The following is a 24,323-nucleotide window of genomic DNA, read 5'->3' as shown; positions in this document are numbered from 1 at the left end:
TTGGTGAAACTAACCAGCATTTCCGTTACATGGGGAGATAAATCACGAAAACCTTTAACGGTCAATTGATGGCAAAAAAACTCTAATCCTTCATCCATCTACGACTGAGGATAATTTACATCAGCCCTACGGTTGATGCCAGCCGGGTGCGGAAATCGTATCGACCAGCTATCGCAGGGATTCGAACCCGGTTCATCCTCATTGGGAGGCTCTTTTCTCTGAGCTACCACGGCTCATTTAGGTTTTTTCTGGAGTAAACTAAGGTTCTAAGTGCATTCAGCGACAAACAGTCTGACTTACGAACTTAATAAGGCGTCAAGAGTGTGATTCTTATGACTTAAGAAGTTTAAACGAGTGATATATATTTATGATACTCTGGTATATTTTCAAGACATCATCAAAAATACGAATAAATTCCACAAATTTTTTTACCCATAAATCAATAGTTCACGCGAAATATAATTACTGTAGTGTGTGGTAATGACATTTCAGAGAATAAAAACCATAATTCTGGTATTCAAAATGTACAGTATTTAATCCAGTCATTTAGTAATTGTTTCGGTCATATGGAAGCTGTTTACAGGAAGTTTTGATTCTCACAATTACAGCTCTTATTATCTCACATTTAGTAAAAAATGCGACACTGAAAAGTAAATTTAACCACATAAATGGTTTTTATGTCATGCCTTAAAGTATAATAAAATGACGAAATTTTATTTAGCTGACCAAATTGCATCATATATTATGAAGCCATATTTTATTGTTAATTTTAATAAAATCAGTACCAAATCACTTAGAAAAGGTGCTTTTTTTGGTGTTCCCATAGCGACAAAAACTCAGAAACCTTACCATATTCTGGTAGATTTTACCATGCTTTTTTTACCTCAGTGCAATATTATATATTTTTGAACGGACTTATAAGAAATTGGAATTGTTGTTCACAATTCTGATCTAGTTTCTATTACAGGAAAACTGTAACAAATAAAATAAATGCCTTGCTGCTCGTTTCACGTTTTGAAAGCTTTTCATTTTTTTTTTGTTCTTGAATTGGTTATAGCAGTTATTTACCTAACAATAAATATTGAAACCTAACAGTAAGCAACAATTAACAATAATTCTGTAAGCTGCTACTTGGTTACATTTCTTATCCGTAACCAATGAACCAAGTTTAAACATAGTCTTTCTTTTACCCACAAAATATATGAGTCTTAATACACATCTTTCCACTGACGTATAGGTAAATAAAACTGTCACTGATTGACAGTCCTGAACTTGATTCCATTTCATTTGATGCGTGCGTATTTATATAACTGCATGAGTAAAAATATATATTTCGGAGACGATAAACAAAAATGCATGAAAACTGTAAATAACACAATCATTTACAGTTTGAACTAGGTTCTATTTCAAGAAAATCGGTATCCATAAAGTATACATATACTTTATCATTCTTTTCTTTTTTGGAAAAGAGTTGTACCGTCTCCGTTCTTGAATTGGTTACAATGTTTACTTACCTAACAGTAAATATTGAACGTTAACTCGATAAGCTGTTACTCAGTTTTATTTCTAAGCAATAAGCGATAACGAGTTACAATTCAGGTTGTTTTTCATGGGCTTCCAAAGCTGTTATTTGTTTTCTTTAAAACGGTCCATAAGTTTTATTTCTGAAAATGACCTTCTATTAGTAAAGCCTGAAGTTGGAAGAATTCCAGAACTACCTTTTCTTAGAGTGCAACTGAAAAGAAAATACTTTATAAGAATCTCTTTTGTTCGAGTTTTTCACTTCATTTCCAGTATTTTTCGCAAACGATATCTTTCGATAAATTCAAAAGAATCGTTTGGTTGCGAAATGGATCAAACTAAAAAGTAAATAACGGGGGGGAAATGAATTGTATGAGTTAGTATTGTTATTTCAGTTTCAAAACGAAAAGTCATTATTTCCGAAATTTAATCTAATTTTCCCTTTTTTAGTTAAGAAAATATTTTTCCCTTTACACAAAAGTAATTGAATACATATTTCAAACTTAAAGAGCTGATATTCATTTTCTTAAAAGTAAGTTTTATTCTCAATTATGATTTTTGAATAAATGGCTAACAAGTATTCAAATAAGCGAAATAATTAAATTTTATTTTGAAAATTCTCGGCATAATGATGAACTTTTGGGGGAGTACTAATTTGAAACTTAATATAAAATATTTAACAACGAAATGCGATCGATTATTTTATGCATCTTTTAAATGGTAAAATAATATTTGGAAATTATTTTGCAAAATGTAAGATCAGAAATTATTTTGTAGTTGATTCTAACTCGTAAGAAATTTTCAATTGGTTGAAATAATTAATATAACACATCTAAAAGATAACAAGGAAAATCGAAATTTAATTTGAAGTTAAAAAAGGTTTTTAAAACGATAAAAAGTCAAGGATTTAAGAAAATATTTTTGTAAACCAAAATTCGCAAAATAATACTATAAAAATTAATTGAATTCTCTCAAAATTAATGATATATGCAGTTTATAATTAAAATTAATCATAAAAATGTAAATGAAATATTGTTTTATAAAAATCAGTTATTTAACCTCAAATACAAATATTTGTTTGATTATTTACCCTTTGTTTAGCTCTTTCAGAAATGATGAAATAAAAACTTGTCCAACTTATTTTTCTAGTTTCACTTCATCGATAATAAAGACTTTATATAGTGAAATAATGTTTAAATTATTATGTGATGTTGAAAATAGACTAATAATTAAAAGAAAATTGATGAGTAGAGGTGACGAGAAACTGTGAATCACGACGTGGAATATCAATCATGGCCAGTCTGAAATTTTTGCTCGCCACCATTTTCACGAAAAACAGAAACAATATCAGAAATTTTTACCGATGTAGTAAAATTATTTTCTGTGGTTTCCAAAATCATAAAGCATTGTTGAAAAATTGAAGCACATTTATTGTAAAATAATAATAATAATAACCTGTACTTGATCCGTTTGAATTCTTCCAATTAACATCATGGTTCAACCATGTCCAAGTACCTAGCCCCAATTTTAGGGCTTTATTTTTTAACGGACTCTATCTAACTTTCTTTAACGTGCTCTATCTTTTTGGTAGGAAAGTCAGGTAATTTTTCTCCCGGTCGGACGACGTGAAAAACACCTCAGCTGGTACCTCTCACTACAATCTCCCCCTACTGAGGAGAGGACTTTCAACATGCACAGATTTATTGTGTCCATTGCTGCTCTGGTTGCTTTGTCGGCTGCCAGGATCGAACTCACTACCTCCATCTCTCTAGCCAACGGTGTGAGTCGCCTTATGCGACTGCGCCACCGTAACGTTTCCTACTAGTTAACAGCCGTGGTCAAAACTTTTATTGTAGGGAAGGGGCAATTCTATATATAACATGAATATTAAAAAAATATTGCCTCACTGAAAAATGCCTGGATCTTATTTCCAAAACTCATTCATGGAAGTAAATTTTTTAAGTCATCATGCGGAAATCCTATATACAACATGAAGACATGAAATGTTAAAAGAAATACATAACAGTGATTGATTTGATATTATGAATCACATTAAACCCTGATCTCACTCATGATAGTAACATATTTAAATACAATGTTAAAAAAAAATGTTTCGCTGTAGAAGTCGTAATTGCATAGTAAAATACGTGTTTGTAAGTTTTATATTTACACAATTAAGTTATTAACGCAAATAATACAAAAGTGTTTTTGGCTTTCGTTGAATATTAAGAATTGATGGGTATTAATATTATAAGGCAGTGTATGACAGTACTTTAAAAACATTAACACATAAAATTACATCTAAAAATAATACCTAAAACAATATCAATACATTAAATAATGATACAATAAACAACAAGAATACATGATAATATAATAGAGTAGATTCGAAGCTGCGATTTATATATAATAGCAACATACTAGCATGACAAATGTTCTCTAGGTAAATATTATAAGTTTACGTAGGAAATGTTTATGCAAGTTAATTATTTACATAATTGTTACAATACAAATATGTAACCTTAAAAGCGTAACAAGTTCACTAGCGCACGATTGATTATGATATCGAGGCTCTGCACTATACTTTAATTGCTAAACATTTGAGAGCAGAAAATATCCTTTTTCTTTCAATAAGAGTTTTTTGCAAGATTAGGGTTTGGAAGTCATAGTTTAGTATTAGAAATTTTTCGGTGTGATGTATTAATATTACCACACAGTTTTTTTTTGTAAGACATTTACGCCATACAACTGTTTCATGAGCCATTTTTTGGACTGTGAAAGAATTATAAACTATTATTAGAATATTTAGGGCCAAATTAATATAACTTGGCGAGTTATTGTTGATATCGGCCTGTGTGCTCCAGAGATATTTAGTAGAAATTTTCTCCTACTAATTTTCTTTCCTAATTTTCCTAATTTTTCCTAATTTTCTTAATCCTACCACACATTTTTTTTATAAGACATTTACACCATGCAGCTGTCCCATGAGCCACTTTTCGAAATGTGAAAGAATTACAAACTGTTATCAGAGCAAAAAGTGTTTGTATACCGCTACCAAATCAATATAACTTGGAGAGCTTTTGTTGATGTCATCCTGTATGTTCCTGAGATATTTGATAGGAATTTCCTAAGCGATGATTTAAAAAAATTAATAAATAAGAAATAAGCTTGTTATGACACACTTTGGAAATTTCAATTCTAAGATTATGTTAAAATTATCGGTAGCAGTCCGCCGATCTAATAAACTATAAAGTTTATGATTATGAGCATTTCTTTTCCTTTATGACTTTGAAACCGCTTACAACAAGTACGATTAAAGAAATGTGAATGCGAAACTATATGGTTTTGTAACCATTTACAATTAGCACTGTTTCAAAACCGTTTGAATGAAATTTAATTGGACATTGGATTTAGGTAATGATTGGATTTAGGTAATGTTAGGCTTTATGTTAGGGAATAGACATTGATTTTAAACTGTAGTTGAGTTGTGCTTTTTTTTAAATGAAATGTGGAGTGCGGCTTAATTAGTTTATCTGGTGGTGCCATCTACTGCAAGAAATAGGAAGTGCTAGTCTGTTTCTGTAGAAGCATACAAAGCAGCTTTGCATGGAAAGCAGTTCACGCATAGAAAGCAGCTCTGTGGATCTGCTATTTAGGAATAAGATTGAATATTCGTATGATTGAATGATTTCGTATTCTACTTCAAAAGTGTCACCGATTTGAGAGTGTTGGACTCTGAACACTGAGGAAATTAAAGAAATATTGTGATATCAAAGCTAGGATTCAAATTCCCGATAAGCAGGATATGAGATTGACAGATTAGCCCTTTGCTCTTCAGTATGTACCCAGCTGTAAGAAACTAAATAGCCTCATAAGATAGGCCTAGTGGTCTAAGATAAAATTCTATTTATTTAACCATTTTACGTTAAAACAGGTTTTTTCATAGTTAACAGTTTGAATACCATTTTTAAGGTTGTTTGACTGTTGTGGTTAAATATGATTAAACAATAATTAAATATAAAACTATTTAATATAACTTAGTTTTCTATTTCAGTAAAATTTAGTGACAGATTTATACAATTATTTTAATTTAATGTAAACTTTTTTATTTAGTTTTTAATGTACTTTTTAGCATTGCACACCTATGAATATAATAAAATAGAGTAAATCTAAACAGACGAATCGCTTGAAGAAAAATAAAGAGGAATCTGTTCAAAATCAATTCACGAAATGCCAAAGAAAAGAGGTTTATTTTTCGCCATAAATCCAATCACTGTCGAAGATGAAAGCAAAATAGGCACGTCTAGCTTAGAGGAGATTATAAAGATTTTGACTGTCTTCTCGTGAGAGTGACATTCAGTTTACTCTTTTACCAGATGGACTCTTTATTTTATTCCTTATATACGACTGAAAGGGAAATCTTTTTCTTAAGAACTTCTTATCAATGCCAGAATCGTTAAGTGAGACAGTTGATCTGCACACTGTCAGTGTTATAGATATATGCTTCAAACTGTCTTTTAGTTAACACAGTTTTTTTAAATGCAATTTATACCATCATAATTTGATTTAAAATACTACGGCTATAATATCATAAGTCATGTCGGTAATAAAGAATTTTGTTGTAATTTTATAATGATTAAAATTTTAATGAACATTTTATAACTTATATATACATCATTTTATAACTTATATATAAATATTCAGTGTTATAGATAAATGCTTGTTAACTCAGTTTTTTTTTTAAATGCAATTTATACCATCATAATTTGATTTAAAATACTATGGCTATAATATCATAAGTCATGTCGGTAATAAAGAATTTTGCTTTTAATGAACATTTTATAACTTATATATATATTCAGTGTTATAGATAAATGCTTCAAACTGTCTTCTTGTTAACATAGTTTTTTAAATGCAATTTATACCATCATAATTTGATTTAAATTACTATGGCTATAATATCATATGTCATGCCGATAATAAAGAATTTTGCAGTAATTTTATAATGATTAAAACTTTAATGAACATTTTATAACTTACATCATTGCTACCAAAAATGATACATTCATGTTTAAAAGTTATATCGAAAAATATTTCATGAATAAAAACAATAGGATACCTACAACTGACGTAGTGTGGGTTTCTCGATCCAGAATGTTTGTTAAGACATGGTATTTGTTTACGTTGGCAACAGTTGTTTCCATTCCATTTCGAGTAAATCAAGCCCGTAAATCAAGTATCAATTCTCTTAAAGGATACATTCTATATTCTTTCACAATGATTCTTTCACAAATATTCAACGTGCAATATATTTCGTACTTAAGACAAAGACAGGCACGGAGCCACGTAGAACATGAACAAACTAATTATACAACTAAGTTGCCAAGTACACAAAATAGAAATATATCACGGTTATAATAAAATATATAAACAAATTATTAATTTAAGTTAAGTAAAAAACTTAGACGTGAAGGAAATTTAATTCATAAGTTTCGATACGGTGCTGTATTTAATAAACTTTACGTTAATTAGCATTCTAACTTATGTTTAGAAACTTTGCTCAACTTTAACGAACCATTTTGTTTCTAAGCAATCGGCTGGCTCTGGCATCATAGGTTACATTTGAGAGTATTCGTGATCTTCTTCTTCTTAAAGTGCAAGTACCCCATTGTAACATTTATGCAACGTAAATTATATAATTATTTTTTTTATTTATTTATTAGTTTTTGTTGATGTAAACTGATAGCGAATATCCCATAACGTGACATTAAGATTTCTGGCTTACATAATAATATTTATCTCCAAAATTCCTACTATTCCTAAAAAATCAACGCAATATTTCATAACTCCCGGTACATATTATAAACTTGAAAGATAATCTCAAGTCTTTTCACGCAAGCATTTGAAGTTAATAACCGAAAAACTACAACTTATCAATAGTTAAATTGGTACTACTTTTCAATTTTTGCGAATCATAAAAGCTCTGATCATAGAAAAATAAAATTATATAATTATATTACGGTTGAACAAAAATTATTTGTTTAATTGTAATATCCTTGGCTTTTAAGACATGGAAATGACAAATCCTGTATCCACATTTCTGTTGTTGTTGTTGTTGTTAATTTACGTCGCACTAGAGCTGCACAATGGGCTATTGGCGACGGTCTGGGAAACATCCCAGAGGATGATCCGATGACATGCCATCACAATTTTAGTCCTCTGCGGAGGGGATGGCATTCCCGCTTCGGTAGTCCGACGACCTGTGCGCGAAGTTGAGCACTTTACGGTAGCGCAGTTTAACGAGGACCAATACCGCACACCCTCGGTCCCTACGCAGACTGATCCAAGTGGTCATCCACCCGCACACTGACCGTAGCCAGTGATGCTTGACTTAGCTATCAATCCACTGCGGGACCCACATTTCTGAGACTGCAAAATATGTTTTTAAAACATCACAAACATGAAATGTAATGATGTAAAATTTATTCAACACCACAATGACCTGGTGAAATTTGATATGCAGTATTTCAATAGAGTAAAAGATGACTTAATCAAAATAAAAACGAAAAGCTTCTAAATGTATTTATTATATGGTGTAAAAGAAGATGTTAACATAGTAACACACACTTTAACGCTATCCTACCTAATGAAAGAGTGGTTTAGTTTATGAAACGCATAAAAACATTTTTCTTTTCATAATTTATGTTTATAGTTTTTTTTCTATTTTTAAAAGATGCACTTTTTTAACGATATTTTCAATTCTTTTACACCTTTTATGGTGCATTGTTACGCATAAAAATTGTGTTACTTAGAGCTCATAAACTTTTAAATGAGGCATATATTAGCCATAAGTAAATTTCATCCTAAAAAGAAATATCATAAGAGATAAAATAGTTTAAAACTGAATGAAATATCTTACTCTCTTTACTTTATATAAGCTCAGATATGAATTCTCAATTTTTCTGAATTTATATCACTGTGCCTACCTATAACCTCTACTCTTGATATAAGCTATTAACATTCTTAACCTAGTATACGTTTTTATCTAAAGAATATGCCAAATAAACTCACTTTTAGAGTTGGAGATAGATATTTGAAACGTTAAAACGATTTAGTTTTTTATTTAATTGTTAATATTAATCGATCATAGAGAAACTTTTCGGTCCATGACATGTGTTTATTTTTATTAATTGATCATATCTTCAAGTTGAAACATTTTAATAATGTTATTAACTTTTTGTAACAATACATTCAAAAAATCTGAGCTGTTTTATTTCTGCAAAACTAAGCCATCCATTTTATAAAACTATTTCCGGATTTTTCAAAACAAAATAGCTATTAATAGTTAATGCAAACATTTATAACTTTCGCTGAAAAACAAACCCATCTCATATAATAACTTTTCGTAAAATAACTTTTTTTCACAACTTTGATTCGAACTTTCTAAAGTAATAAATTGTGAAATAGACAGAAAGTTTCACGTATCTTTCAGTCGAGTGCAACAGGTGATTATTTCTATAAGAATTCCTTTTCCTAATCCTATTAAAAGAAGCTTAGAAGGAAAAGGAAAATCCGCAACAGAGCATTGCTTCTTTAAATCCGTATTAACTACATTATTGTTTGAAACCTAACTTAAGAATATCGTAAAGACATAACAGATCAAAAATCTTCAAATAAGACTTTTAAATAAATGTCTAGGAGTTATGGATTAATTGCATTTAATTCAACAAGAACTATGACTGCTATATTTATAAAATTTCCTATGTGCATCGAAAATACATTTGCTCGAGCTTTAGAAATCTATACACTATGCATAGTATCAGAATTTCAGTCATATTAGGATCTGTGAAAATTGCTGTTAAAAAAATAATTAAATAAAAAAAAGACATTTTAGAGTTTTGTAACCATCGTTGAACAGCCAACCCAATTTCGGGTTTACGACTACTAATTTTCAACTCCGTAGCCCTGTAATTTTGAATCCAATCCAGAAGACAAGGGAATTCCTGAATCAAGTATTGGGAGAAATTTGTCTCTATTGAGGATTTTTTGATGGAACTAACCCGCATTTGCTTTACATGAAGAGGAAAACCACGAAAACCTCCTACGGTAGGGAAAACCTCCTACCGGGAAAGGGACTCGAATCCACAATCCCTCTACCACTGAGGAACTTTTACGTCAGCACTGAGGTCGGTGCAAGTCGAGTACGGAATTTATATCGACCAGCCATCTTTTGGATTCGAACCCAATTCACCTCACTAGAAGGCGAACACTCTATCCCCTGAGTCATCACGGTATTTTAAAGTTTAATTTATTTTATTTTATAACCGTCGTTGAACAGCAGACCTAATTTCGGGTTTACGACTACAAATTTTCAATTCCTTAACCATGTAATTTTGAACCAATCCAGAAGACAAGGAAATTCCTATATCAGTACCCCCATCATAGGTATGATTTTTTATGGGAACATAGAGGACTTCGTGACTCAACAGATTTAACGTGTATCAGTAGGGATGGAACCCACGACCTCTTGGACATAGGCCTAAGAACCTACCAACCAGGCTATCCCGGCTTCTGTATTTTAAAGTGTCATCAATGCGTGGTCCAAGCTAAGGGCACTACATTTATCCCATTTGCACTAGTTTCTAACTTTTAATGCAGCGCTCTTAAGCTAAGTGACTCCCCAGCCACTGCGACATTTCCGAAAATGAGAGAGCCGATCGCTTGGCAAAATGCAGCTGTAGACTTCATCAACCCACTTTTGCTCTCGCCTACAACCAGATATTCTCCACCACTTTGAGAGCGATCGACAAATATATTAAGAATGTGCTAGATATAGATGAAACGGGAAAGATTTGATCCAACCTCATTTCGTAATCCTTTACCCATGGACCACCCCCGGCAAATTTTCACAGCAAACTTTCGTACGTTAGCTGGTCATGACTATCTTCAGGCTCACCTTCACCAGATTGGTGTTTCGGTAGCTTCTGACTACCCTATGTGCTCTCTTCAGGTGAAGTGATGAGTCTTAAACACTTAGCAAAATTGTGCCTCTATGACCATTACCATTTTACCTATTGACAACTATCTTTTAAAGGCTGTTTTATACTGGATTGCTAGAAGGGAAATGGCTCATAAGGCTAATCCCCAACGTAAGAAGAAAAAATCTTAAACAGAGTAAAAAGACTGAACTAATCAGTTATAAAAAAAGGTTTAAAAAAAACTGTATATCTTAGTTTTTATACTTATAAAAAGTGATTATGCACTTCTCTCCAGAGAACCTGATTTCCACGCGTCCCGTCAGCCATTAATGGCCGGCTGATTTATTGTGCCTATTATGTGTAAATTAATTAAAGTAAAGATTGATAAGATTATTTCCTTAGTAAGTATTTTTAGACTAAAGTAAATTACATTTGAATTTTATTTCATTTTATAAGTCCGTTGCATGTGCACAGTAGCTCTGTCATATAATGACAGTATTAACAACAAAAAAATTTCTTTTTTTTTCTTTCTTTTTTTTAATAAAAAAAGATTATTAAAAAAGGATGCATTCAAGTAAGTTTATCATTCAAATTGAAAGAAAAAAAAGCATTAGAATTTTGATTTTAAAAAAAAATCTGTTCAAAACACTGTTAGAATTTTCTCAAAATTAAAATAAAAAAATTGTTATTTTACCATATTCAGCCAAAACAATGAATTAACCGTTTAAAAAAAATGACAATCGAACTGTTAACTGTGAGAAAATCATTTATTGACTTTTTTCATCTCATAAAATTAAACAACCAGATATTTTTTCCACGCCAACTCGGTCCCTCCGTATGAAGCCTTTTAGCTTTTTGCAACTGTATAGAACTTGTAAATGAGAGGGATAATATGTCAAACTAACAAACCACCGCGCCGAATCCCAGCTTTGACACCACATTGTTTCTTCCCTTCCTTCAACACGTGAAAAGTTTTCAGTGTCCTGTACTACCGAATTTGTGACACTGGACTATTGAAATACGAAATTATCATTTACGAATGGATCGCAGCATCTGAGAGCTGCTTACAATAGAAAAACTATAATACTTTCCATTTCTCACGAAAGATGGCACCACCAGATAATCCAATTAAGAAGTATTATATTAGTCATCTGACAAAACACGACTCAACTTTAACCTAACTCCAATGTCCATTGCCTAACGAAAAACCCCACATACAACTCCAATATCCAGTAAAAATTCATACAAACAATGCTAATTGTTAATAGTTTCAAAACCATACATGTTAAAAAATGTTCCTATCTGTAATTTTTACGGATAAACAGACTCTTGGCAGGTATTTAGCCGTAATTGTAGAATGAAAATTCTAACAGTGAATATAAATTAATATACTTTTAAAAAAATCAAAAATTGTACATACTTGCTCCCTATTCATTTTCGCTTGATGTACTCTTTTATTCATAATGTGCCTAGTTTAACTTTATGATAAAATTTATTCCTTAAAGTTATTGGAAATTCAATTATTTTTCTCGCATAATAATAAATTTAATTACTAAAATAAACATATATCATCTATTTATTTTTGAAGTTAAATCATTCTAAGTAAATATAATTACGTACCTTTTTTTTTTCATTTCCTTTTTACATGAATGATATATATTATAAAAATATACTTTTAAATCATATTATTTGAATATTTTAAATTAAAATATAATATTTACTGTACATACATCTATTTCAAAAAATAATTATTTTTAAATTTAATATTATGTCCCTCTTTCGAATATTGCATTCGAAAAGCGTTTTTATATTTAATTTCCTCTAACTATTTTTAATAAATATTTAAAGAGATAATTTTCTAATCAACTGTTCTTCCTAATTTTGCGTAAGTCTAGAAAATGTATTGTTTAACTTTTACATTAAAAAACATTTCTATTCTTTATTTCATAATTACAATTTTTGCAATAATAAGATACATTATAATTTAATGATGCAGCATAAAATGAATCACAATCATGAAAACTTATTTCAGAATAAGCTACTTTAAATTATAAACGTCATAAATTTAATAATTTTTATGAATTTAATCATTTTTATGTCAGAACTGTGAGAGCAAGAAAATTATTTTTCCTTTGTGATTATAAGCAGGAAAATAGATTTTATAATGCAAATTATGCGCTGCAAAAAACGAACTGGCTCACGGAAAACGCGACGTTTTTTATTATTTCATGCTCATTCACATTATTACAATGTGTAAATGTTTTAGTTGTGTTGCTGGCAGGCAAAAATATATTAAAAATTATGAATTTATAAAAATAATGAATTGCTTTTTTTACAAAGAGATAATGTTATTAGAAGATTATTTTACAGTATAATTTCATAAAATTTATTTGCATTTTTATCATGATTACCCCTAACATAGTATTTTGCTGAGTTAAATATTAAATAAGTTTAGTTCTAAATCTGCTCAGTGTAAAGATTTTTTTCATGTTTTAAAAAATTCTGATTTTAATTTAATCTAGTTTAATTTAATTCAGGCATGCAATTTTTAAAATGAAAAAGAATGATTGCTTATTAAGAAGATAAACTACGTAATGGAATAAAATGTTCACTCTTCATCTTATTGTTGACAAGAAAGTGAAGGATGGAAGAAAATTTATTCAATATTGTATCCATTATTTCACCTATAAAGTGAAAATAAAGGAATACATAGAAAAAAATTATTCTTTTTATTTTCAAAATGAAAATTAATGAATGGATGTTAGAAAGAAATTATCTAATAGAGAGTGTATTATTCTTTTTATTTCTGAAATGATGAAAATGAAAGATTATATTTTAGGAAAAAATTACGTAATGTCGTATTCATTATTCCTTTAAACTTAAAAGTGAAAATGTATGAATTACATGTCAAGAAAAAAATACATCATTTAGTGTATATTATTCTTTTAATACTTAAAATTAAAATGAATGATTAAGTTTGAAAAGAAAATTACACGTATTATAATACTTACCTCTTATTTTATAATTTCAAAGAATTTTTTTTCTAAATGGCGGGCGCTTTTGTCTATGCCCCATTGACCTCAGAAGTGCCAGAATTACTACTCTCTTATTATTACCCAGTGGGCACTTGTGACTGTGCCACGGTGGCGGAGTAGCGTCGCTCATGTCACACAACCCCAAATCCGTTTATAGGGTGGGTTACATCCACACAATCATACAGAAGAAAGGACATAGAGCACAAAGAAAGGGCCGGGACAGCCTGGTTGGTAGGGCACTGGGCCCGTGTTCTAAAGGTCGTGGGTTCGATCCCCACCGGCCGAAGACTCCCCGTGCAGTAAATGGTGACTGATGCACGTAAAATCTGTCAAGTCGCAAAGTCCTCAATGTTCCCTGTCTTCTGGCTTGGTTCAAAATTATAAGGCAACGGAGTTAAACATTAGTAGTCGTAAATCCAAAATTGAATCAACGAAGATTGTTCAACGACGGTTAAAAAATATATAATATGAATAGAACACAGAGAGAGAGAGAGAGAAAGTTACATCCATGCCAACGGTGGGATTCGAAACCACTACTACTGACCTCGTTGTCCAGTACAGTAACCTCTATTCCAATAATCGGCCAATTTCAAAGATATTTTGGACGAAAAATCACCACTTGGATTGGAAATTCTTTCAACGGTTAAGAAAACGAACGTAAGACACTTTTGAAGTGTTTAGACAAAACTTATCTTTTACACACTAATCATCCAATACCAACGGAAGCCACGAAAGTGGTCGCCGTTCAATAGGAAGTAAAAATTTTGACATTTAAAGTTGTGACTGTTTAATAGTTGGTGGTTGTGACTGAGAGGTACTCCTCGAAGCGAAGAATTAAACGTTGTCTAGTAGTATACATGAAGTTTGAAAATACAAAAAAAAAGCCAAAATTAAAGTTATATTACTGTTTGAGGAGTTCCAATTGGAGGATGAAAAATTTTCCCTGTTTACACGGTGAAGGAATAAAGTTGATTTGTCCCGTTTCAGGTGGGGATTCCTTGAAATTTCCTTAACCCCTTCCTTCTCGCTCCCGTGAAAATGACGGGGTGAGGTTTCGCCCTCCATTTCTCGCTCCGGTGATAGTGACGGGGTGGAGTGTTCAGCAGTAGCGCGCCAATAAGAATAAAACTAATTCATTTCTTTTGCCCGGAAAAGATTTTATTTCTCATTTTACACACCAGATGGCAGTACCAGGATATTTTTAAGGTAATTGCAGATAGTTAGTTTATTTTAAACTAGATATCAGCACTAATCAAATTCGTAATACAAATACTAAAGTCAAAAAAAATACGCACTTTTATGACCGTTTTCTTGAAAATTAACCGATCGTTAAGGGGTTAATTGGCATATAAGCGAGCATTCTTTTATTTAAAAAAAAATATTCTGAAGAAAAAAATAGAATTTTCCATACTAAATAAATATTTTTTGAAAATCGAATTTCCCTCTTACGAACTTATTTCATTACAAATAATAATATTAATCGATCTGAAGTTATTCTTATACCTATGTACCCGATTAGGGTATAATGGGAAAAACATCAAGAATACTTACTTGCAAGTGCATACAGGATAATGTCACTTAACCTTAAAAAACATCAGTGAAAGGAATATCAGGAAGTGGTACTTAACTTTTAACAATATCAAATTAGGGAATACCGGGCAGTTGAATAGACCCATAAAAACATGTACCGAGTAAACTGTTAATCGATCTTGATAATTTCCCTCTGCAAGTTTTGTTTAATGAATGCTAATAACTTTCACTTTAGCACTCGGAAATCTTCTTTACGTGACACGTCCTTGCATAACTTCTTAAGAGATTCTTGCTTTAAATATATTTGAGTATTATACATTTATCGCACAATGAGTAGAAAATTATGAATATTTAATTACTTTTTTTATACCACTGAGAAAATCCATTCACGATCCCCTTTATCTAATCTAACACTCTTTTATTTTATTTTTTGATATTTGAATTTATTTTGTTGCTTTAAACGCACTGGCTGTTTAGAAAACGGGAGAATGTTTCACCGCAATACACTGTTTCCCCATCTAATAACATGGAAAAATCGTTTTTTCTATATGGAGAAGACTGCAGGTTTAAATACGAATTGGTTAACATCAAAACTGGCGCGAACTTTTCAATCAAAGGTCTCGAGAGAGATACATTTTTTCCACAATATTGGATAAATGCTCATTATTTAAAAAAGAAAAATCGCAAAAAAAGCGCTTAGTTGCAATAACTTTCAAACAAATTCGAATTTTGAAGGAAAAAAAACTTAAGTTTATGTAAAAAAGAGGACCTTACCAGCACGTCGGATTTCGACTCTTTAGTAGCATGTCACTAAGCCGCCAACAGGGTATTTTTTTTTTTTTTTTTTTACAAGTTTATCAGTTACAGTTCATAATTCTCGAGCTAGTTATCGAATGTTAAGTGTCTTTATTCTATCGTTCTCCCTGTACTTTTTTCTACGTACTTTCGAAATTTAAAGTTTTTAAGTTTCATAGTTATTGCTCAGAAAAACGAAATATAACGTTAAGTTGAACACCCAAAACAGCAGCGGAGGCTCTTACGATTTTTTAATGCATGGAGAAAAGCAATTACTTATCTTGCTAAAATATAGCATGTTGAGGATCGAAATTTATCTGGTGACTAACTGCTCTTTAGTTTCATATTTTCTGTCTCTAAACAACAATCTCAGAATGGATGCTATACTCCATGGTATAAGCGGTATATGAGTACATTTTTGCTTACTTTTTATACTTTGTTTAAAAGCGTACTTCATTTTTCTTTTTGTTTGTTGGAGAAAAATGAGATTTAAAACTAAGAGACACCTAGACGCCATTTCGTTTCTATTTCTTCATTTTTTTTAACTATTGCAGATGCTTTTTTCCCTTCTAAAATAGATTCTTTTGTCTTTTTACAGATTTCACTTGTAGTGCATAGGGAGTGCTCTGAAATGCAATTGTTCCAATGAAACATTAAAGTAAGTGAATAATTTTGCAGTTCATAATAGTAAAGAAAAATATCGCAGGAAAAAAGTATTTGCCGCAATTAAACTTAACTTATCTATTTTCTCACTATATGCCTATAATAAAAGTACTTACTAAATAAAGTTCAAGAAAAAAGGAAAGAAACTTTCGTACTTTTCGTTTATTTATATTTTAAGAAAAGAAATTTTTGTGTTTTAGTATAAAAAAAAAACATTCAATATAGTTTAACTTACTGTAATAAACACTTTAAAAGTAGAAAAAAAGTGTCATGAAATCATTTGGAATGCGGAAAGATAAATTACATACTTAAATTTCACAATGCAGAAAGATTAATTACACACCAAAATTTTAATAATAATAAAAAGCATTGTTTTTTTTTTACTTACATATTGTTTAAAAAGCTCTTAAAGAAGTTCAGTATTGATGAAAATTTTAATTTTCTACGTTCTTGTACTACTTAGTGCAATTCTCTTTTCGTTTCATGACATGGTATAAATAATAACATTTTAATTAAGTAAAGCTAAATCCAATATATTTTAATATTTTAGTTTTACAGAAGTGTACGTTACATAGAAATATTAATATTAAAATAAATATAAAAAGTTGAAATTAGAAATATTACTTAACTTTCCTTGAATAAAACATAGCAGCATATTTTGTTCCCTTCTGAAATTAATTTATGTAATGTCATTTTATTCTAACTGTTGCTATAAAGTATGCACTATTTATTAAGTGTAGAAGAAATGTTTTGTTTCAGCTTTTCATTTCTTGTGAATAATAAGTTACCTGATTCAGAACTGGTATTCGTGATTTTTTTTTATGAAATTAAATTAGTTTTCCATTTATAGATTACTTAAATAGTGTGGGACATAAATTTAAAACTGAAAAAAGTGTCTAGTTATAACATATTTACTTTAAGCCTACAAATTTAAAACAGAAAATCAACTAACTACAAGAATACACCAAATATCGAACGGTTTTCTTTAGAAAAAAAATGTTTTTTTTTAGTTTAATATGCAGATATTTTAAAATTAAACTACCGATAATCAGAGTCTCATTACTCTGGTTTGATTGAAGGAGTCCTACTGAAACATTGACTACTAATGTAGATCATATTATCAAGGTATTCGTTGGAAAAAAAATAGAAATTTAAGAAGTGTCTAGTTATAGCATATTTACTTTAAACATAAATGCTTAAAACAGAAAATCAACTAACTATAAAAATGCACCAAATATAGAACAGTTTTCCTAAAAAAAAATGTTTTTTTTTAGTTTAATATACAGATAGTTTAAAATTAAACTAATGATAATCAGAGCCTCATTACTCCAGTTCGATTGAACGAGTCCTATATAAACATTGACTACAAACGTAGATCATATGGTCAAGGTGTTCGTTGGAAGAAAAAATTGAAATTAAATTAATTAGATGGCATGGTAATAAAGTTCGGAAATAAAAGAATATAAATATTTTTTATTTATATGTACACTTGGATGCTCTATTTGTTTACATTTTAATTCAAAAATATACTTATAGTTTCCTGTGTACACCATTTGCATATGGTTTTAGCAGAACAGCTTCTTCTATTGTCCTAATTTGAAACTATTTTTTCTTCTCCTTCAAACGGAAGCCTTGGCTGAATGATCTACAAAACAAAAAAACGCGTGATAGCGTCAAAAACACAATAGCAATTGCAGCGCAAGCCTCATTAAGGTAAGAAACATACGCCGTAAATAGGGCATAACTGGGTTATATTTCGCTCATTATGTCAAGGAGAAGGCATTTAAAGTGAATGTAAAGTCGTGCTGTAATCGAGGTATCCAGAAAGCATTTCGGATGCGCAATCGGTAAAGGCACTGATCACTTTTCTAGTGATGATCTGGAGGTCATAGGTTAAATCCTGGTGCAAGAATAACAACTGGCGAGTATATGCAGCAAGTCGTACTTTAACTCTTGATGACTGTTGCGTGGAAATTCGGAGAAAAGGGTTGAAGATCGGCTCTGTTTGCGTCATCTGACCTGAGTCCAAATTACATAGCATTCCTATCTAGACTGTTAAAAAATAAACCCTTGAAAAAAGGGGGTGCATAGCTACACGGAGAAAAAAATTCTGGTAAAGTACCGTACAGTGAGGACATTTCTGGTAAACTCAACCAATTTCGCTCAAATTTCGTATTATGCCTTGTAAAAATTAGATACTTTAAAATGTTGTATAAAATTGTATCCCTTACAATTCAAACATTTTTTGATTATTACGAAATAAAATAATAAAAAAATAGTAAATATTTACTACAATTTATTTTTGCATGGAATTATGTTTGAAGAAACGAAATTTGTAATTGTGAACAAAGATTTTTCAATTCGCTTAAAAAGTTCTCGAGATATGGTGAAATACGCAATAAACAAAATTAATACTAGGAGGTCCAAACTTTGAATCGCTCTCCTGACCATATTATTGGGACCATATTTCCCAGATTGCGGCTAATCCCTATATTTAGTAGATCGGGTAATCCGAATCCATCGAAAAAAAGTTATGTTTATTCAGAGAAAGTACGTTTTTGTGTCAAATTTTTCAATTTGAAATATCGCCTGCACTAATTAATTAATATATTTGAGGTTACACCTTCGAACTATTAAGAATGAGTCCTTGAACACAAAAATCCGAGCATTAGATCAAAAGGTATTAAGGATGGTCGGTGTTTTTTTTAAATTTTGTGCACTGTACTTCAATTTGTTTTCATTCCAAACTGAACTCTTTAAATATTTGTGTGTTTTCAAGAAATTCTCAAAATATTTATGACCAATAGTTGAATTATAATCGAATATTTTATTGCGACTATAAACAAAACATTTCAAACTGTTGAACAACTATAATTATCTTAATCTATCTTACATAATAGATTCTTCAGAATAAAAAAAATACGTAATGGAAATTATAATGGTGAAGAAAAATCAAATCAACTAATAAAAGACAAATCCGAATTACCAGAATTTATATAAAAATATAAATAGTACTTCGCATTTTTTTTCGTTCCAAATTAAACTCTTTAAAGACTTAAATGTTTTTAAGGAATTCTCGCAATATTTATGACCAAAAGTTGAATTATAGTTATAGATTTTATTGCGACAATAGCAAAACGAAACTTATATTTTGAAATTGTTTAGTTATCTTTATCTTACATAATGAATTCTTGAAAATAAAAAAAATAGATAATGGAAATTATAATGATGAAGAAAAATCAAATCAACCAATGAAAGACAAATACAAATTACCAGAGTTTGCATAAAAATATAAATAATACTTCACATTTTTTTCATTCCAAATTTAACTCTTTAAAGACTCGAGTGTTTTCAAGGAATTCTCACAATATTTATGACCAACAGTTGAATTATAGTTAAAGATTTTATTGCGACTATAAACAAAACAAAGCTTATATTTTCGAATATTCTCAGCCTATCACGTAAATTTACCGTACATAAAAAGAGACGCAGTTTTCGAAATTCAAAAACATTCCATTTTTTAAGTCACTGATTCTAAAATACAAAAATAAAACTCTTTTTCCCCTTTTTGCACTTTTTTCCTATCTCAAATGATACGACTTGTTATCTAAATGGCTATCTTTTTTTTTTCTTGCTGTTGATACTGATACCCGAGCAGAATAAATTCCAGATCCCATTTTCTCCTGGAGGGAGGGGCGGAATTCTAAAAAAGAACAAATTTTTTGCCATTTTCGTGAAAAAAAGAAGAAAATACATGCATATAAATATTGCACGCAAATGTATTGAAAAGAAAAACAGCCTTACTGACGTTGGGTTAGGCCTGCTGCTTGTCTTTTATTTTATTCTGAGGTGTTTATCTTTTTCTTTAGAAGAAGAACTGTATCTGCTCCTTTACGTTTATTTTGTTCTTTAACAGATTGTTATTACTGATGCAGCATAAGGAGGCCCCTAAAATATTCAAATAGAGTCCTAACGACTTATTTTCTAGCGGCAATTTCGAACGTTAGAATGTGAAGAAAGAGGGTGATTTCCATGTTAGAAATCTTCTGAAGTTAGAAGAGTTTTTGAAGAAATGATAATTTCCCCCAAATATAAACTTTTATATCTTTCAGAAATACTGAATTGATAAAAAGTAAAGTTTCCCCTCGTTTTCGTTTGCGTTTAAAGAAAAAGAGAAAAGATTAATAATGGTGGTTGCTGTTTGTATAAAAATACGAGATTTTATAAATAATGCAGAAGAATCTTTGACAAATAAATGTTTTGAGTTACAGAATTCGTTGTAATTTTAAATGTACACCAACAAGGCTGAAGCGTGAAGATTAGAATAATTTTTAGTTTTAAAATTACACTTCAGTTTTATTATTTAAACTGCTTTATACTTTTCGCCAAAAGTGACGAAAGTTTATTAATGGCACTTGAGGCGTTTATAGAACGTGAAAAGTTTATTTAAATAGAACAAACTTAAAACGTTTAAGTGTTTTTTTTTCTCTTGTATTTTTTAGTTCATCTGAAAAATGCACTAAACAGCATTCGCATCAGAAAACAGAAATTTTCGTTTTTTTGGATAATAAAAGATTGCCTAAGTGTTCTGCAATAGTAAAAAAGTTTTAAAAGTGTAATGAAAAAAAAACACAATTCTGATATTAAAAACTGAAATCTACCATTCATTTAATAATTTTTTTGTTCATATGGCAACGGTTTATAGGAACTTCCTGTTTTCAAAATTATAGTTCATATTATCAACACGTTTAGTAAAAAAAACAAAACTGAAAAGTAAATTTAGCCGAATGAATGGTTTTTATGCTATTCTTTAAATTATCATGATAAATCAACACATTTTACCATATTTACCAAATTTTATCACACGTTATTAAACCATACTTTATCGTTAATTTCAGAAAAATCTTTACCAAACCAATTCGGTAGAAATTACCAGGTTGTTTCATGTTTCAATCGAGCCATAAACACGGTAAATTTTACCATATTCTGTTAGTTTAGACAGTACTTTTTTCAAAGTGTGGTATAAAACTATAAGAAGATGTTAAACCTATAAACTACTATGGTGACATTATTAACTCTGTTAGTGTTGTATTGATGATGAATTCTTAATTCTACAAATTGTATTCACTTAATTATTTTAAATCATCAGAACTTACATTAAAATTATAAATTTCGTATTATAAAGATCTCTAACAACCATATTTTGATTTATTATTTTTTTTTAGAACTGTGATTGGTTGTTCGAAATCCTTTGAACTTGGTTCGAATCTAGATTTTGTATTCTTCCGTTAATAAGTGAATCAATTAATATGTTAATCCGTAAATAAGCAAATCAATAAATAGCTAATCAAAAAATAGCAAATCAATAATATAATCAATAATATAATCGCTAAAGTTATAACACAGATTTTTGATGTCATATTTGTTATTTATTTTTTTTTTTAATTTCGTTTTTGCTCAGAAATATCAAGCATAACATAAACGTGTTTAGCATTAGTTTTAAATTAAAAAGAAAGTTTTGAGATAAAAATTTTACAAAATGAAATATCCCATGGTGCTTTCGGAAACTTTACTTTCGTTGAAGTACGACTCCAATGAAAAACCATATACTTTCTTTCTTTCTTTCTTTTTAGCAACAGAAGAAACTGATTGTTAAAGATACCCTTTCCTTTTAATCCCAAAAGAATACTTCTTTGAAAGTATAGAAATAGAATAAAGAAAAATTCTATTGTCTATCAATAGAATACTGCAATAGATTTATGGGGTTGGAAAGCTTGTCCTTTCATGATTTTTCTATGTTTTCACGTTTACAATTCTAATAAATATGCAAATTTGAATCTCAATTTTGTTCCATAAAAACCTGAGAATCTCTATAAATTTATTTTAGGTCCAAAATGTATTAAAGTTTTGTAAAGATTGGTTTTTGCCATCCGAGTCTAAAGCAATATTGGTTAGTCTATGCTCATAATCCATGGGCTTTTCATGTTATTACGCTGATAGAAATGCCTCGGTAAAAATGGTCAAGTAGCATTTTATTTAATTGTTATTTTATTATTTAATTGTTATTTATTAAAAGTTATGTTTCATTTAATTGTTATTGCAATTTATATAATTGTCTATCAAATTCAACAAAAACAGTCAGATAACCATAAAAAAGTTCAACAAAAACAACAAATTATGTTTCATTTAATTGTTATTGCAATTTATATAATTGTCTATCAAATTCAACAAAAACAGTCAGATAACCATAAAAAAGTTCAACAAAAACAACAAATTATGTTTCATTTAATTGTTACTGCAATTTATATAATTGTCTATCAAATTCAACAAAAACAGTCAAATAACCATAAAAAAGTTCAACAAAAACAGTAAAATAACCATTCAAACTGTGAAATGTGAGAAAAAAACGTTTATTGAGTGTTTTTACCTAATACGGTTTAACAACCAGAATTCTATCTGCGCCAACAAGGTATAATAAATAAATAACTAAATAAAAAGCTTTTCGATAAATTAAAATAATTGTATACATCTTACACTAATTTTTCCTAAAATAGAAAACGAACTACACTGTTAGAAAGAGGTTAAATAGTTTTATATTTAATTATTGTTTAACCATATTCAACCATAACAGTCAAACAACCTTAAAAATGGTATTCAAACTGTTAACTATAAAAAAACTGCTCTAACGTAAAATTGTTAAATAAATAGAATTTTATCCATGACCACTAGGCCTATCTTATGAAGCCATTTTTATCCGTGCAGCTGGGTAAATACTGTAGCTGAGAGGCCAAAGTGGTCAATCGACTGACTGAACAGGAGTTCAAGTCCCAGCGTTGATGCCACAACGTTTCTTTCATTTCTTCACTACATGACAAGTTTATAGTAGCCTGCACTCTTTAATATGAAACCTTAGACCAGTGTTTCCCTAACTCACGACTTTTGTGTACCCCATCTAAATGTTTCGTAACGCTGTGCAGCACTAATAAAAAAATGAATGGATTTTTTACTACAAAAAAATTGTACAACAATTAAAAAGCACAACTGACTGTTGACATCACTATTAACTCTTAACTCTGCTAAAAATATCCAATAGAAAATGAGTAATAGTAAATTTTCATTTATAACTTTGTTTTTAAATATAAAATTTTTAAATTTCGTTTGTTGCAAGATATTTAACATAAGAACGCGTACCCCCTCCAAAAGGTTCAAGTAACCCTGTGGGTACGCGTATCACACTTTGGGAAACACTGCCTTAGACTATAGGAATACGAAACCATCTTTGACGCATAAATGGCACAACGTCAGCACAGCTCCGATGTCCGTTTAACTTTCATTTTTATCGTTGAGAAACTATGCTAGTTGTAAAACTACCGTGCATTTTTGTATTCACAGATTTTTAACTGCACTAACCAGTTTTAAACGGTCAAAATACCGTAAAGTCAAAAAACTGTTCCTAACCATAAGCTTTATGTTTAATCGGATGGACAAATTGCTATCGTAATTTCAGAATGAAAATTCTAACAATGTACAAAGAAATTTAAATTTCAAATCAGTAAATATTAAGAGTTTTTCGCTGTCAAGGTGATAAAAAACTTTCTACGCTAAATTAAGAAAGTTATCTCTGACATTTAATATCAGAGAATATGCTTTTTATTCTCCTACTGTAAAATAGTTTTTAAATGTTGAATTATTTATTTACCATCTATTACTTTACTTCTGTGAATGTCACTTCCTAAAAAATAAAAATGCAAGACGAAAGACATTAAAAGAAAATTATTTCAAGAAAGTAGTTCTTCAGACT

The 24,323-nt window shown here is 29.9% G+C and overlaps 1 protein-coding gene across 2 annotated transcripts in view; it reads left to right on the top strand.

Annotated features, from left to right (window-relative positions):
* Positions 1–24,323, top strand: part of LOC107439425 (thrombospondin type-1 domain-containing protein 7B) — a 524,453-nt gene that overhangs the window by 233,627 nt on the left and 266,503 nt on the right. For both annotated transcript variants that reach the window (XM_087163956.1, XM_087163957.1), the window contains exon 3: positions 16,458–16,517. The gene's annotated coding sequence lies outside the window, so the exon portion shown is untranslated. The remainder of the gene's footprint in view (positions 1–16,457; positions 16,518–24,323) is intronic.

The sequence above is a fragment of the Parasteatoda tepidariorum genome, chromosome 5 (assembly GCF_982258835.1).
Source record: "Parasteatoda tepidariorum strain Cologne lab strain chromosome 5, Ptep-v5.0, whole genome shotgun sequence".
In the NCBI taxonomy this organism is placed as follows: Eukaryota; Metazoa; Arthropoda; class Arachnida; order Araneae; family Theridiidae; genus Parasteatoda; species Parasteatoda tepidariorum.
Note: the sequence above shows the minus strand (reverse complement) of the source record. Positions and strands in the feature narration are given on the sequence as shown.